A 15,408-nucleotide genomic window follows, 5' to 3' on the forward strand; every position below is an offset into this window, starting at 1 on the left:
TTGGATTAAAATTTGGTGGAATATGCAGAAGATATTTAAGAAAAAGATAAGGTTTTCTCCACAGTTATTTCTGTTGGGTATTATTACAGATTGTACTGTTATAGATATTAAATTGATGTTAAATTTAATTACGGCAGCGAGACTTTTGGTAGCGCAATATTGGAAGAAGGAGGAACTGCCTACTATAGAAGAGTGGACTTTAATAGTTTCAAACCTGGCAGAAATGGCAAAGATTTCAGCATATTTGAAAGAACACTCGCAACAGAGATACATTTTGGAATGGAGAAGATGGATCGATTATATTCAGAATAAATATGGGACTAGAAAGTTTCATTTAGTATATGAATAAGTATTAGTATTATATGATGTATTATTAATTAGTTATTATTATTTAGTTATTTAGTTATGTTAAGAGGAGTTAAAGTGCGATAGAATTTAAAGTGTCTTTTTTAGTTGGTTAGCATATTTTAGCGTAAGTTGGTTAAAGTTTATACCCTGTATTCAGCTCTGGGAAGTCAGGGGGGGAGGGGAAGGGTGGGAAAGTGGGGGGGAGGGGAAGGGAGGGAGTTTATGTTTTTAAAAAAATATTTTAAAACTTTTCAATAAAAAAATATCTGGAAGAAATGTTCAAATTTAGGCCAGTTGGGAACACATTCCTTTTCACTGTATAACGATTATGATTATTCGGTATGGTCCTATATATCAAGTAGTACTCTTTACCAATAGTATCCTAGTGGTTGCTGTTCTACCATCTGTTTCTTGTTTACTTACTTTTAATTTGATATTATGCACACTTTAAGAGCTTTGACCATAGCAAGAAAATAGTTGCTAGGATGTCCTAAATTATTTTGCTAATAGTTGGTCTGTACAAGTTGGTTAAACTAAGACTGCTCAGTTATGAAAAGGAGAGAAACCAAGATACAAGCTTTTATAATAAATGGATAACTTTGGTTGAATATTATTGAAGATTGTGAGAATAGCAAGTCAATATGTAGAAATTCTAGAGAAACTATGACCTATCTTAAAGCAAACATGGTTCATTTTTAATTGCTCAACCTTAAATGCAATGAAGTTTTGGTTGAATAATTGAAAAATAGAGCTAAAGGGGGGGTGTTTTCAGCCAATGAATCTAGTTTGCTCTTCAGTGCAGTTATCCAAATGAAGCAACCTAGAACTAAGGAGAAATTGTAACAGTGATAACGACCAGTGGAACAGCTTGCCTCAAGAAGTTGTTGGTGTTCCATCACTGGAGGCTTTTAAGAAGTGATTGGATAGCCACTTGTCTGAAATGGTATAGGGTCTCCTGCTTGAGCATAGGGTTGGACTAGAAGACCTACAAGGCCCTTCCAACTCTGTTATTCTTCTAATTCTGTTAAATTAAAGAAGTCTGTTTTAGAGCTAATTGATTCGGGGTAGAAAAATTGAGATGACCACAATATGGCAGCAAAAACATCAATATGCTGCTGCCACCTACTGTAAAATTATTTTTGGGGGAAGTTTTTTTTAATTCAACTGAAATAGACAAAGCACCTAACCATATTACAGCAGCTGTCATCTCTTGATCATATAGTACACTTTTATTGGATATTGGTGATTTAGTGACTGACTACAAATGGTTGTATTTGGCTTCTAGAAATAACAATAGCACTTAGACTTGTATACCACTTCACAGTGCTTTACAGCCCTCTCTAAGCGGTTTACAGAGTCAGCATATAGCCCCCAACAATCTGGGTCCTCATTTTACCAACCTCAGATGGATGGAAGGCTGAGTCAACTTTGAGCCGCTCAGAATTGAACTCCTGGAGTGAGCAGTGAGTTAGCCTGTAGACTGCATTCTAATCACTGTGCCACCATGGCTAGAAATGTTTGTGCTTCTGTAGCATCTTGGTTAGTAGGGCATGTATTAATGATTTCATAGTCTTTTGGAGTGTGTGTAGAAATGTACATTTTAGTGAATGAATTTGATGCTAAACTGATAGGTGGAATATTCATTGTTGAAGGAGCAATTCATGATGCAATTTCTGGCACTTACAAAATTCCCCAACTGTGTTATGTGTGTCCCTGAATTTGGGATCAGTGTGAAAAATGAGTAAAGAAAAAGCGAGAAGGCTCTGTGTGCATTAATTCCATTTTCCAATTTTTCCATATCTGTGAATCAGTATTTTTTATAGTTGCTGCTCTGAAGAGGATCAAAATAAGTGGGAAATAAGAAACAATAGCGGCTTTCCTGAAAATAAAATCCATGTTTAGTGCATTATTCAAAATAAGAAACCTTATTCATTCCACTTAAATGTTTTATGAAATAATGAAATTTTAACATTTATTTATTAAAAGTAACAGTATATTTCTTTCTAATTGTAATGCTAGTCTCATTAACTTTACACATGGCGGCTGTGGGAGATTTGCACATGTTCATTTACATTTCTAGATTGTTGTAGTCTGTTGCAAAATTTGAGCATCTTGGTGGGGAAGGTTACACTGGCCAATTAATGAACAGAAAAGATTGCCAGTGTAGAAGAAACAGAATAGACCTTCTCTCGGTCCAAGATTGAGTGGCTGTCAGATCAATTACTTTTCTATTTCTTGACATTGGAGGAGGAGAACCATGGTAGCTCATCGTAATGATGTATGGATTCATTGATCAGTAACGGGTTTTGAAGAAAGAAGCTTAACTCTGACTTATTATTTTCTTTGTGTATTTTCTGGAATAGTTCCTTTTGATATTGGGCGGGGGGGGGGTCAAGGTTCATTGAGTATGACTCAGCTCAGGATCATGGTGCAATTTCTTTTCTTGGTGATCATCTGGTATTGTTTGTCCTTCCAACATTATTACTGAAAATATTTAATAAGTGTCTTTCCCTCCCATAGCAGTCATTTTTATGATACTCATTACATTGCAGAAAATTCTAAACATTTCAGATGCATCCGGCAGTTTTATTTTATGTTACTCGGTTTTATTGTTTGGCATATAGAACTGGAAAACTATAAAAACAAATAAAAACATCAAACCAAATGGAAAGCCCAGTCGAAAATAATCTTAAAGGCAACAGAAATAAAAGAAAACACGCGCCACAGACAAATGCTAATACATCAATCCCAGGCCTGGGACCAACGACAAGTTTTCAGGCTTTCTAGAACTCTCAGGAATGAGAATATTGTCCTTTTGTAGGATGCTATTCCAGAGGGTGAAGACCACAAAAAGCAAATTATACTTCTTTGGCCCTGCATAATGACAATATTTAATATAGGCAACCTGGAGCGACCCACTCTGTCAGAAAGTATTGGGTGTGCAGTAAAACAAATTTATTTTAGGGCTTTACTATATTGACGTTAGTGTTTTCTACCCCTACCTTGTTTTTGAAGTGGGGTTGTCTTCAATTTGTGTGTGATGTGGGCAACTTTTAGAATACACATAAGTGGTGGGAAAAATGTCTAGAAATCTAGAAGATACACGTTCGTGAGCTTGCTAGAATTTTTAACTCAGCACCTAATATCTTTGGAATGTGATCAAAGGTTTATGCTATCTGGTGAATATTAATTTTATTTTTTTGTGTGTATTTTTCTGCTTTCTGTTCTTCAACTTCCTATTTCAAAATACTTCTAGACCACGTTAGAGCAAATATCACACAAACTTAAACAGATATAAGCAAGCTAAACATAATGAAAAAAAATATATAAAGTATCAGATTTATAAAAAAAATACTAGATGGTTAAGAAAGATATTTTGAAAAGAAATATGACATGGTTTATATTTTTTGAAAAGCACAATTTTAGAAGCCAGGCCTAACTAATCATAAGATTCGAAAGAGGTGTAAAGATTGCATAGGTGTCAGTGTGAGTAATTAGCTTTACGTGCACACTTGATATTTCTGCATGCGCTCAAGATGTTCTATTTCTAGCAGTGAATTGTACATAAGTTGCTTAGTACACTTGTTTTTCAAATTCTTTTCCAAAATTCCCTCACTTGAGGCCTTCCAATTTTGCATCTTCCTATAGATTCATCCAAAGGGACGCGGTGGCTCAGTGGGTTAGGATGCTGAGCTTGTCGATCAGAAGGTCGGCAGTTTGGCGGGTCGAATCCCGAGTGCCGCGTAGCAGAGTGAGTGCCTGTTACTCGTCCCAGCTTCTGCCCACCTAGCAGTTCGAAAGCACGTAAAAATGCAAGTAGAAAAATAGGGACCACTACGGTGGGAAGGTAACAGCGTTCCGTGTGCCTTTGGCATCTAGTCATGCCGGCCACATGACCACGGAGATGTTCTCGGACAAGCGCTGGCTCTTCGGCTTTGAAACGGAGATGAGCACCGGCCCCTAGAGTCGGAAACGACTAGCACGCACGTGCGGGGGAACCTTTACCTTTACCTATAGATTCATCCAGAAAAGTTGCTTTGGAAGATCCCCTTTGAAGTCTCCCAAAGGTCATATATATTAGGAGAAATTGTGTAGGTGTAAATTGCCTGATGACACATGTCTTTTGCTTAGTCCTCCCCCAGTAAACGGCAGACAGTGATAGGGTGACCTATATTGTATTTATGCTGTCTGGAGTATTTAAAATGGTAGCTTTTCAGTCTGTTCTCTGTCTCCCCAAATAAATCAAGGATTTAGAGCAGAAACGGGAGGCAGCAGATTCTTTTATAATAGCTTTTGTGCCAGCTACACTGCAGTTAAGAGTTACAGGATTTGCCTCTTTTAATACAGTACAATGAACTTCAGAGACATAAAAGGTTGACTTCCTGAACTCTTCTGAAAGAAAACGCTGGGCTGTATGTTTTATTCTTATTAATCGATAGTCCATATCTAAACATATCACTTTAAATTATTAGACAGCTAAAGTTTATACATAAACTATTAATTATGTACATAAAATAAATATTAACTTACTGCATATTGAGAATGACCATCTAGTTCTGTATTGCGTATATTAGGTGTATGCAACCCTTTATGTGTGCTTGTATATGGAGATGATGTTGTTCTAATTATTATTATTATTATTAATAATAATAATAATAATAATAATAATAATAATAATAATAATAATAATATTAATAATAATAATAATAATAATAATACAGGTTGCATTCTACAATTATGAGGCCAAGATGAAGTGATTGAGATCAAGATTGAGGCTCTAGAACAGGGGTAGGCAACCTTGGCTCTTTTATGACTCGTGGACTTCAACTCATTATTATTGTTTTGTTATAAAATTAAATATAACTAAATTTTAATATGGTTTTATTAAGTATATTTAACTTTAATTAATAATTAACTTTTGGCTGTAACATCATGGCTGGGTATTTTTGTTTGGGAGACATTCCTTAACTTTTGTAGGGTAAAGATCTTCCGGTTGTGTTGTCTAGTTTATATCAAATGAAAGTGGCAATGTAGGGATTCAGACAGGTTGAGGAATTCTTTCTCAGTGTTATTTTGAGGTGATGAGAGGTGGGGATCCCTTACACAGATTATAGGTATGAGGAATATTCCAGCCTGCTGGTGTTTGTGATGTGGCAATCATCATGGACTATTATCTTGAAATGCCAGTTCTCAATGACCAATAACTCTAATGCCTTTCTAATAGAGTAGAATAGAAATTTTTATTAGCCAAGTGTGATTAGACACACAAGGAATTTGTTTCCAGTGCAGACTCTATCAATGTACGTGCAAAGCAACAGAGTAATAATAATCATAATAATAATACCAATAATTAGTAAGGGTAGTAGAGAAGATTAAAGGTAAAGGTAAAGGTTCCCCTGCACATGCGTGCTAGTCATTTCCAACTCTAGGGGCCGGTGCTCATTTCTGTTTCAAAGCCGAAGAGCCAGCGCTTGTCCGAGGACGTCTCCGTGGTCATGTGGCCGGCATGACTAGACGCCAAAGGCGCACGGAACGCTGTTACATTCCCACCATAGTGGTCCCTATTTTTCTATTTGCATTTTTACGTGCTTTCGAACTGCTAGGTTGGCAGAAGCTGGGACGAGTAACAGGCGCTCACTCTGCTACGCGGCACTCGGGATTCAACCTGCCAAACTGCCGATCTTCTGATCGACAAGCTCAGTGTCCTAACCCACTGAGCCACCGCGTCCCTTATAGTAGAGAAGATTAGAAGGATATTAATAATACTACAGCATGGGTAAATATACAGTACATTGAGAAAGTATTCAGACTCCCTTCACTTTTGTCAATTTTGTTATGCTGCAGCCTGAGTTTATAGTTATTGAAATTCTTTTTTTCTCATTAATCCACACTCAGTATCCCATAATGATGAAGTGAAAACAGAATTTTAGAAATGTCTGTAAATTTATTAAATGAAAATACTGAAATAACACATTGGCATAATTCAGATCCTTCACTCACTACTTTGTTGAAGCACCTTTGGTAGCAAGTACAGTCTCGAGTTTTTTGGGGTATGTCACAAAATTTGCACACCTGGATTGGGGGATTTTCTGCCATTCTACCTTGCAAATCCTCTCAGGCTCAGAATGATGACCATCAATTAGCAGAAATTTTTATGTCCTTCAGAGATGTTCAGTAGGGTTCAAGTCACACACCTCTTAAATTTTAATATTGGTTGTGAATTGGGAGATATAGAACCCACATCTCAAAATTATGCAAGTGATATTCAACAATATCAAGAAGCCAGGGGTTCTGATTGATGAAACCACAGTGAGAACAGTTTCTACCCATGTGTACATGCAAGTGGGTAAAAACTTGAGTTTTAATGTGAATCTCAATTATAATGCTGTGGCCTCCTAAAAACCAGTTTGTTATGTTAGAGCAATTTTTGGTTTAAGATTGGCCATTGAGCTCTTCATATTTGATAAACTGCAAGAAAACAACCAATCTCAGAGAGCAACAAGGGCCACTCATCTCTTTAAGATAGATGTGAAGTGAAGGTGCTCGGGAGTCTAGAAAAAAAGAAAAATATCCTGGAATATTTATAGTTGAAAAGAATGGGTGGGGCATGGATTACCACTGTTCAAGTATTTGAAAGGATGTCACCCAGAAGAAGGTCACAAAGCAAGACATTCAGTAATGCATGTTAGTTATAGGAAGGCAGATTCTGATTGTATGTTGGGAAAAGTGTCATAGCAATAAGAACAGTTGACAGTAGAACCAATTATAAGAGAAGTGGTGGGCTTTTCACTAGATGCCTTTGAGTAGAGGCTCGACAGCCATTTGTCAGAGAGGCTTTATTCTGGCAGCCTACACTGAGCTGTGAGTTGGACTTGATGCCTTAAATGCTTCCTTTCATCTCAATTTGCATTTCCCCCCCAGAAGTGGATGCCATGATTTTTATGTGCATCTCGTTATGCAGGTGTTGTTCCATTTATTCAAATAACACTGCAAGGGCTGCCTTCTTCAATGTTGTCCTGTTCAAATATGTGGAACTGCAGAAAATAATCGGCTTTCTTCGAAAAGAAATGCCACAGAGGGTAGTGATGAAGGGACTGGAACATTAAAACAGTTGAAAGACAGCAGATCATTTACTAAAGAGATACTCATTACTATCACAGACTCTCAACAGTTAACAGTAATCAGAAATCACCAATGAAGCAAATGCATAATAAAACACAATAAAGCTTCCACAATGTCAAATGAATAGTAAAATACCAGTAAAATTAATATTGATAAACCAGCAGCAGCATCTCAATTCCCGTAGGCTCTCCATAGAAGTTTAATTTTAAAAGCTTATGGAAAACGATAAACTAGAGTATCAAGGCTAATCTGATTGCCAATGGAAGGCTTTGCCCTATAACAGAGATACCTTACTGAAAAGTACCTGTGGGCCTCAGTTTTTCTGTCTTCAGAACTGCAAAGAACCAAAAACGCTTTATTCTTGGATGTGCAAATTGGATAGATCAATTCCAGCTAGAGAAAACCGTATAAAGACCCTATAAAGGTTAAAAGCAGCACATTGAATTGCACTTGGGAGCTGAGAGGCCTCGAAGCACTAGTCTAACATGGTCCTGTTCGTTTTGCCAGTCAACAGATTGGGGAAGATTGATTTAATTAAAAAGACTGCCTACCTTTCTATCTTGGGGAGTTTGATCCATTGCATATGCAGCAAAGCTTTTCCGTCATGTTGTCATTGCTATACAGATGTTGCTTTCTTTCATGCAAAAATGTAAAAACTCGCTTCGTGGAATGAAGAATTCTTCATTGCTGCAGTGGACCTCGGGAACAAAAGCCTGGGTGTTTCTGCTTTAAAGTTTCTCATGAATAATCATTTTGTGTGTGGTCTACAAAAGATAATTGGATGCATCTAGATCAGGGCTTTTCAACCTTTTCACCCATTGTACCACTTTTAGGATATGGCAACATCCGAGTACCACCAGTCGCCTAGCAAGGTATCAAAAAAAGGAAAAAAAGTGATGAAATACAATGGCACTGAAAAAGTGCCCTCCCAAGCCACAGCCGAGCAAGACACCTGCCTGCCTGCCCAGCAGCGCTCTTCTTCCTGTCCGAGGTTTTCATTGTTGTGAGCATTTCTGTTGAGGATTGGCAGCAGGGGTGGGGTGGGGTGATGTTTGGATTTTATTCTCCCTGTCTGCTGGGTGGTTGCAGCAGGTTTTGGTCACTTCACATGACCCTGGGACACTGTGACTGTCATAAATATGAATCAGTTGCCAAGCATCTGAATGTAAATCACAAGAACCTGGATATGCTGCAACATTCCAGCTGATTGGCGCTTCTTCTGGGCTCAGAAATGCCAGGATCAGCGCCATACCAGCTGGAGCCTGGCGCTGATCCTGACTCTTCCACTGAGCCCTGACAGCCCTGAAGAAGCGCTGATCCTGGTGCTTCCGCTGAGCCCTGACAGCCCTGCAGCTCCAGCCGTCTCTCGCTCAGGCTTGTGTGGTGTTGCCACTGGTTCAGCTCATTCCCCTCCCCTGCTACCACTTTTCTAGGATGGTCGCATACCACCTGCCAGGTGCCAATGTACCACAGGTGGTACCTGTACCACTGGTTGAAAAGCCCTGATCTAGATGTTTGTTGTTGTTAGTTGCGAAGTCGTGTCCGACCCATCACGACCCTATGGACAATGTTCATCCAGGCCTTCCTGTCCTCTACCATCTTCTGGAGTCCATCTAGGCTCACGCCTACTGCTTCAGTGACTCCATCCAGCCACCTCATTCTCTGTCGTCCCCTTCTTCTATTGCCCTCAATCTTTCCCAGCATTAGGCTCTTCTCCAGTGAGTCCTTCCTTCTCATTAGGTGGCCAAAGTATTTGAGTTTTAGCTTCAGGATCTGGCCTTCTAAAGAGCAGTCAGGGTTGCTCTCCTCTAGGACTGACCGGTTTGATCGCCTTGCAGTCCAAGGGACTCGCAGGAGTCTTCTCCAGCACCAGATCTAGATGTTACACAGTTCTAAAGAAGATTCAAAAGGAATACTAGTCATAACTGCATTTTCATGAAAATTAACATCAACTTAACTAGAAAAAAATAACTTGCAGTAACTTTCCATTGTTTTTTATGCAACATTTGGTTTTAAAACATTTGCTTTTAATAATGATTGCAGGTTCCTATATATGCTTTAAAAAATAAATTCCTGAATGTGCATCTCTATATTGTACATGCTCCTAGTTGATATGAATCAGGCAACAGTATGTTGGCCTCCAAGATTAAAGATCCCATAATATTATAATGATATATGAGCTTTGGGGCAAAAATAGGATTTGGTTGTATTTGTGACATATGAATCCAAGTGTGTCATATCTGTCTGGTGCTGTCCTTACTGTTTGCAAGGAATGGGATATGTGATGAGTGTGGGTAATAAACCAGTCTGTAGTGTGCCTTTCTTACAAAAAATAATTATGTGAAACAAGTCAAATTACCAAAGCTATGTGTTTAGTATGAATTACATGGTTGAATTAATGAAAGAAAAGCTGATCATAAAAAATGGTGAGATGAAGCTGATGAAAATTTAATATATATATTAACTGTGATTGAAAGGCAGAAATGTATCTCAGTAGGAATTAGGGTCACCTAAGGTTCGTGTGGGATGCGTATAAAAATAAGAATCTCTGTTTGGAGAAGTTCCAACAAATGAGTAAGCACAGAAGAACCAGGTAGAGAAAAGTGGTAAAATGGTTTAAATAATTGTAGGAACCATGGGGTTCAGTGAAAAAATCCCCTGTTAAGTGACATTAATGGGTGGTTGGTAATAAAATTGTCCTGCACTCAATTGGCAGCAGTGCTGGGGATGAAGTACAGGCATTGGACCTTCATTCTCAACCAGCTACTACTTCCAGACCTTGATTTCAGCCCCAGCCTGCAGTTGCCACTGAAAAATGCTGGCCAACTCTCACACCTCAGCTAGTCACTAGTTTTCCAGACTCCAATTGCCCCGATAGTCCTATGCTACATAGGATCTGTCATGTGTCACAAACCTTCAGCTGCTTTTTCCAGTTGCAGAAGGTTTCCGGATAAACCCTTGGCCATATCAGGCTTTTTTCTTGACCCAGTTTCATGCTATTATGGGTGGCATTTCTCAGTGGAAGTGGGGTATTAGGGTTAAAGTTGAGATTTTGGGAGCGGGGTGTCGGCGGGGTAATGGAAGTTAGCTGGGACTACTGAAGGCCCCAGGTTTCTTCTTCAGTCACAGTGCCCACAAGGGTGCTTCAATGGCCATAGCTTTGGGTATAGGTTGTAAGTCCCTTCATTCAACTCAGCCATAACTTTGGACAGTTGCCGAACAAGTGGACATAAGTTGGGGGCTACTTGTAACCAGCTACTCATTGGGGTAAGATAAATTTTTGATGGAGGTAAAGCATGTTTGACAAAAAAATATTTTTTTTAGTGATAAATGTATTAGGAGTACCTGTAGGCACAATAGCAGTGTGTTGATGTGCCCTACTTATACTCATGATGTCTTACTGTTGAATGAGAATATAAATTATTTGCAGCAAATGTTAATTACCTTGTATGATGCAACGAGGGAATTGTTCTGAAAATTATTGTATCAAAGATTAAGGCAGTTGTGTTTGATAAGGAAAATGAAGGGAGTGATGGCAAAGTTACATTTAAGTGACTGAAAACTGGAACATGTAGAGATAGACCTGTCTCCCTTCATGAAGTGTTTATCAAAGATGGGAAAATAGAAAAAAAATGTAAGAAATGAAAATAATAGAAAAGTGGCCATATTATGTAGATTCTACATAATATGGCCACTTTTCTATTATTTGCATTTCTTACATTGTAGAATGTGGTCAGAAAATAATGCTAGTTGGAGAAAAAAATGGCTATACGTAAGAATGTCCTTCTGCATCTACTGTATTATGTGGAAGTGAGAATCAGTTACATAGGAAGAAATAAAAGTCAAATGCAGTGAAGATGCAATTTTTAAGAAGTATATGTTAAAACAAGAAGAGATAGAAAGGCTTCAAGAGAATGAATGACACAGCATGTTGAAGTGGTTTGGTCATTCAGACAGAATGGGATTGAATTGCAAAACACAAATGTATATGAAGGAAATGTACAGTTAGAAATGCACTTTCTGACGAACAACTCAAAGAAGGTAAGACAATCTGTGGACATGATGATCAAAGCATGAATAGTTTGCAAGCGTACAAAAATAATAAGGGAAGGCGTGGTGATTGGGGTTGCTAAACTCAACTATTCTTATTTGTTAATTCATTTGGCGTATGATTTTTATCATTTTTCTGCATTTTGCATAAACCTGTTTACCTAAGTACAGGTAGTCCTCAACCTATGACCACAATTGAGTCCCAAATTTCTGTTGGCTCAGTGGGTTAGGACGCTGAGCTTGTCGATCGGAAGGTCGGCAGTTTGGCGGGTCGAATCCCGAGTGCCGCGTAACAGAGTGAGCGCCTGTTACTCGCCCCAGCTTCTGCCAACCTAGCAGTTCGAAAGCACGTCAAAATGCAAGTAGAAAAATAGGGACCACTACAGTGGGAAGGTAACAGCGTTCCGTGCGCCTTTGGCGTCTAGTCATGCCGGCCACATGACCACGGAGACGTCCTCGGACAAGCGCTGGCTCTTCGGCTTTGAAACGGAGATGAGCACTGGCCCCTAGACTCGGAAACGACTAGCACGCATGTGTGTGGGAACGTTTACCTTTACCTTAAGTGAGGCAGCTGTTAAGTGAATTTTGCCTCATTTTATGACCTTTTTTGTCCATAGTTGTTAAGTGAATCACTGCAGTTTTTAAGTTAGCAACATGGTTGTTACGTGAATCTGGCTTGCCCATTAGCTTTGCTTATCAGAACGTCACAAAAAGGTGACCTCATAAACTCAGGACACTGGAACCATCGTAAATATGAGTCATTTGCCAAGTGTCTGAATTTTGATCACATGGGGATGCTCCAGTGGTCGTAAGTGTGAAAAATGGTCAGGTCACTTTTTTCAATGCCATTGCAATTTCAAATGGTCACTAAATAAACTGTTGTAAGTCAAGAACTACCTGGGTAGGCACACAAGATATTTTTATGAAACTAAATTAAAGAGCAAGCTGTTGGTTAAAACAAACACATTACAGGGTAAGATATTTTTTACATTTTAAGCACGTCTGCTTAGAAATAAGTCTGAATTACTGTTAAATTTATTCTTAAGTAAAAATAAAACCTTTATTAAACTAAGAACTAGATTCGCTAAAAGGCTAAACTGTATTTTTATTAAATCCTTCAATTCTGAAGCTGTGAAACAAAGCAATAAAAGAAAGAATGGAGCTGCTGAGAAAGCAATGCAAAACAAATACATAAATAAGCTTTCGTGTGTCTTATTAGGTGAAATTAGGAAACTAGATCTAACATAGAATTGCAGTGTTTTAGTGAAATACCTTAGAGATGCATAGGTATTCTGATATATTCTTCAGAACGCTGATGATATATATGAGATAATTTGACAAGATTCTTTTTAAAATTCCTTCACATAGCACTCAGACATCTGTGCTTGGATATGTACCATATTTTAATTTCACAATAAAAGAAAATAGCAAAATGCAAACTCAGCCATCCATTAATCTTTCCTTGTAGACATACAATCTGCTTAGAAGGATTTTTAGTGAAAAGTAGGACATGACCATAAGATGCACGGGTTACTTTTAATTCAGTGAAAGAACTGTTCTGAAACAGATAGTACACTGTATCTAACATTTGCAAATAATTTGTATTCTCATTCATGTACAAGTATGTCTCCAATCAGCCTAATGTGTCTGTTAACATTCAGGAAAGGGGATTTAAGAAAAAAAATATTAGGGGGGAAAATACATGTTTTATAAGCTGTACAAACTCCCATTTTTATTATATATTTTTATAACTTATTAAATTAGTTTGCAACCTATCTCACCATAGGCTTCAGAGTGTTGGTTATCTATACATGTAGTCCTTGACTTACAGTCATTCATTTAGTGACCGTTTGAAATTAAAATGGCGCTGAAAAAAATGACTTACGGCAGTTATTCACACTTACGACCGTTGAAGCGTTCCCATGGGCACTGCAGCCATCATAAACATGAGACCGTTGCCAAGGGTCCAGATTTTGTGCTGCTACGCTCGTGAATGTGAAAAATGGTCATAAGTCACTTTTTCAGTGTCATTGTAAGTTTGATTGGTCACTAAACAAATGATTGTAAGTCGAGAACTAGCTGTAATAGATTCCCCAGTGTGAACTATTTCTACCTTTTCTGTAACTTATTATCCATGATTGGGGATTATCCCTGATTGGGGAGCTTATGAAATGCAGCTGGTAGCTCCAGCCAATAGAAGATGTATTTCAGCAACCTCTGGAGTGTCGCAGAGTTTATTGTGAAACTATGCAATAAGACTAAATCTCCTCAAGCCATTGAATGTAGGATTAGTGGACTATTGTGTTTTCTTGCTTGTTTTAATTGATTTCTGGTTCGTTTCCCTTTCCTTGTCCTTTAGATATTTCTAAATAGCATTTGTTTTTGTTTAGGTCAGCATTTTGGGGAACTGTCTAGGGTTTATATATATTGATTCATATTTTTGTCTTCCTCTAAGTGATTATCATTGTAAAATTGTATGCTCGACAGCTGATTTTGAAAATGTGTTGTGCCAGATATTTTTCTTTCTTTGGTGCGGGATGCGAGCCCTTTGCTGCCACCTCTGGGTTCTCATCCTTATATTTTGCTTTTCTAGGAGGCTTTGGAATGTGACAAATCTTAAGGTTAGTCATTATGTTAATTATGGGTTACATGAGTTTAGAAAAACAGAATGTCCCCTCTTGTACCACCTGATATGATTTCTGTCAATTAGTTGAAGGAAGATCCATCAGAGCAGAAAAAAAAAGTTGTTTAATTCTGTCTCTGATGAACTACTCTATGGAAACCAGAATAGAAACCAAGCAAGGTGAGAAAGTGAGGGGGATCAAGCTGTTGAGTTACCATGGTGATATTATATAGGATGAAGCACTCATCTCCCGATTAATGAACTGCCAATTCCTTCTTGTAGGTGTGAGGCTTTAGTGATGAATATTTACTGTACGTAGGCCAATATTTGCTGGAAACATCCTGTAAAATTGAGTGGCAGAGTTGTAATTATATTATTGAATACATGTTCAGACATAGACATCTGACAAGATTAAGCCATCCCTTTCCTATCTTAAATACACACTTTTGAATGAAAATTGATTTAAGCACAATCTGGATTTATTGTATTAAGTTATCAACCCTTTTGTAAGATTTTCTGTATGGTTACCACCATCTGAACATGTCTTTATTTCTCACATAGTTTAAATATTAACTTCTAGTTTGTTCAGTTGTTGAAACTAAAAAATACATATTACATAGTGGCACACACACAATATAAATAATCTTTGAAATGGTAGCTAATAAATATGCTGCAGATGAAGCCTGGTTATTTACAGAGCTCAAAAGTCAGTGAAAGTGATCAAGCCATGTTCTTTCATCTTGTAAGTCTTATTGTGATGAAATCCGTGTTTCTTTTACAATCTGTTTTAAACTTGTATTTTTTTCCAACTAAAGATTGGTATTATAAACTGTGTGTGTTTGTGTGTCTGTATCTATATCCATACATACACCCACACGCATTCATATGTCTGTGTGTGTTATCTCTATCCATACACACACCCACGTGTCTCTGTGTGTGTATGTATATATATATGTATGTATATATGTATGTGTGTATATATATATATATATATATATATATATATATATATATATATATATATATATATATAAAATAAACTCTTCTGTCTGTAGCCTTCAATTGGATGAAATAGTGTCTCATAGGGAAATAATGTTTGTTTCAACATACCTCAAACGGAGGAACTTAAAAGAATGCATCCAAACTCCAGTGGGATTGAAATTTGGCAAAGTTGTGGCCACTTCAAATGTCATCACAGTCAGCCATGGTCCCATGATCATCATTTCCAACGCTCTCTGCCAGCTTCCCCACAAGCAATGTCAATC

At 37.8% G+C, this 15,408-nt stretch overlaps 1 protein-coding gene across 3 annotated transcripts in view; it reads left to right on the plus strand.

The window, feature by feature from the left end:
* Positions 1–15,408, plus strand: part of TBL1XR1 (TBL1X/Y related 1) — a 239,898-nt gene that overhangs the window by 82,683 nt on the left and 141,807 nt on the right. Inside the window, exon 2 of one of the 3 annotated variants that reach the window (XM_081328271.1) lies at positions 8,322–8,473. The exons of the other annotated variants lie outside the window; for them this stretch is intronic. The gene's annotated coding sequence lies outside the window, so the exon portion shown is untranslated. The remainder of the gene's footprint in view (positions 1–8,321; positions 8,474–15,408) is intronic. 3 annotated transcript variants of the gene reach the window in all.

This window comes from Vipera berus (genome assembly GCF_964194415.1).
Source record: "Vipera berus genome assembly, chromosome: 5".
Lineage (NCBI taxonomy): Eukaryota > Metazoa > Chordata > Lepidosauria > Squamata > Viperidae > Vipera > Vipera berus.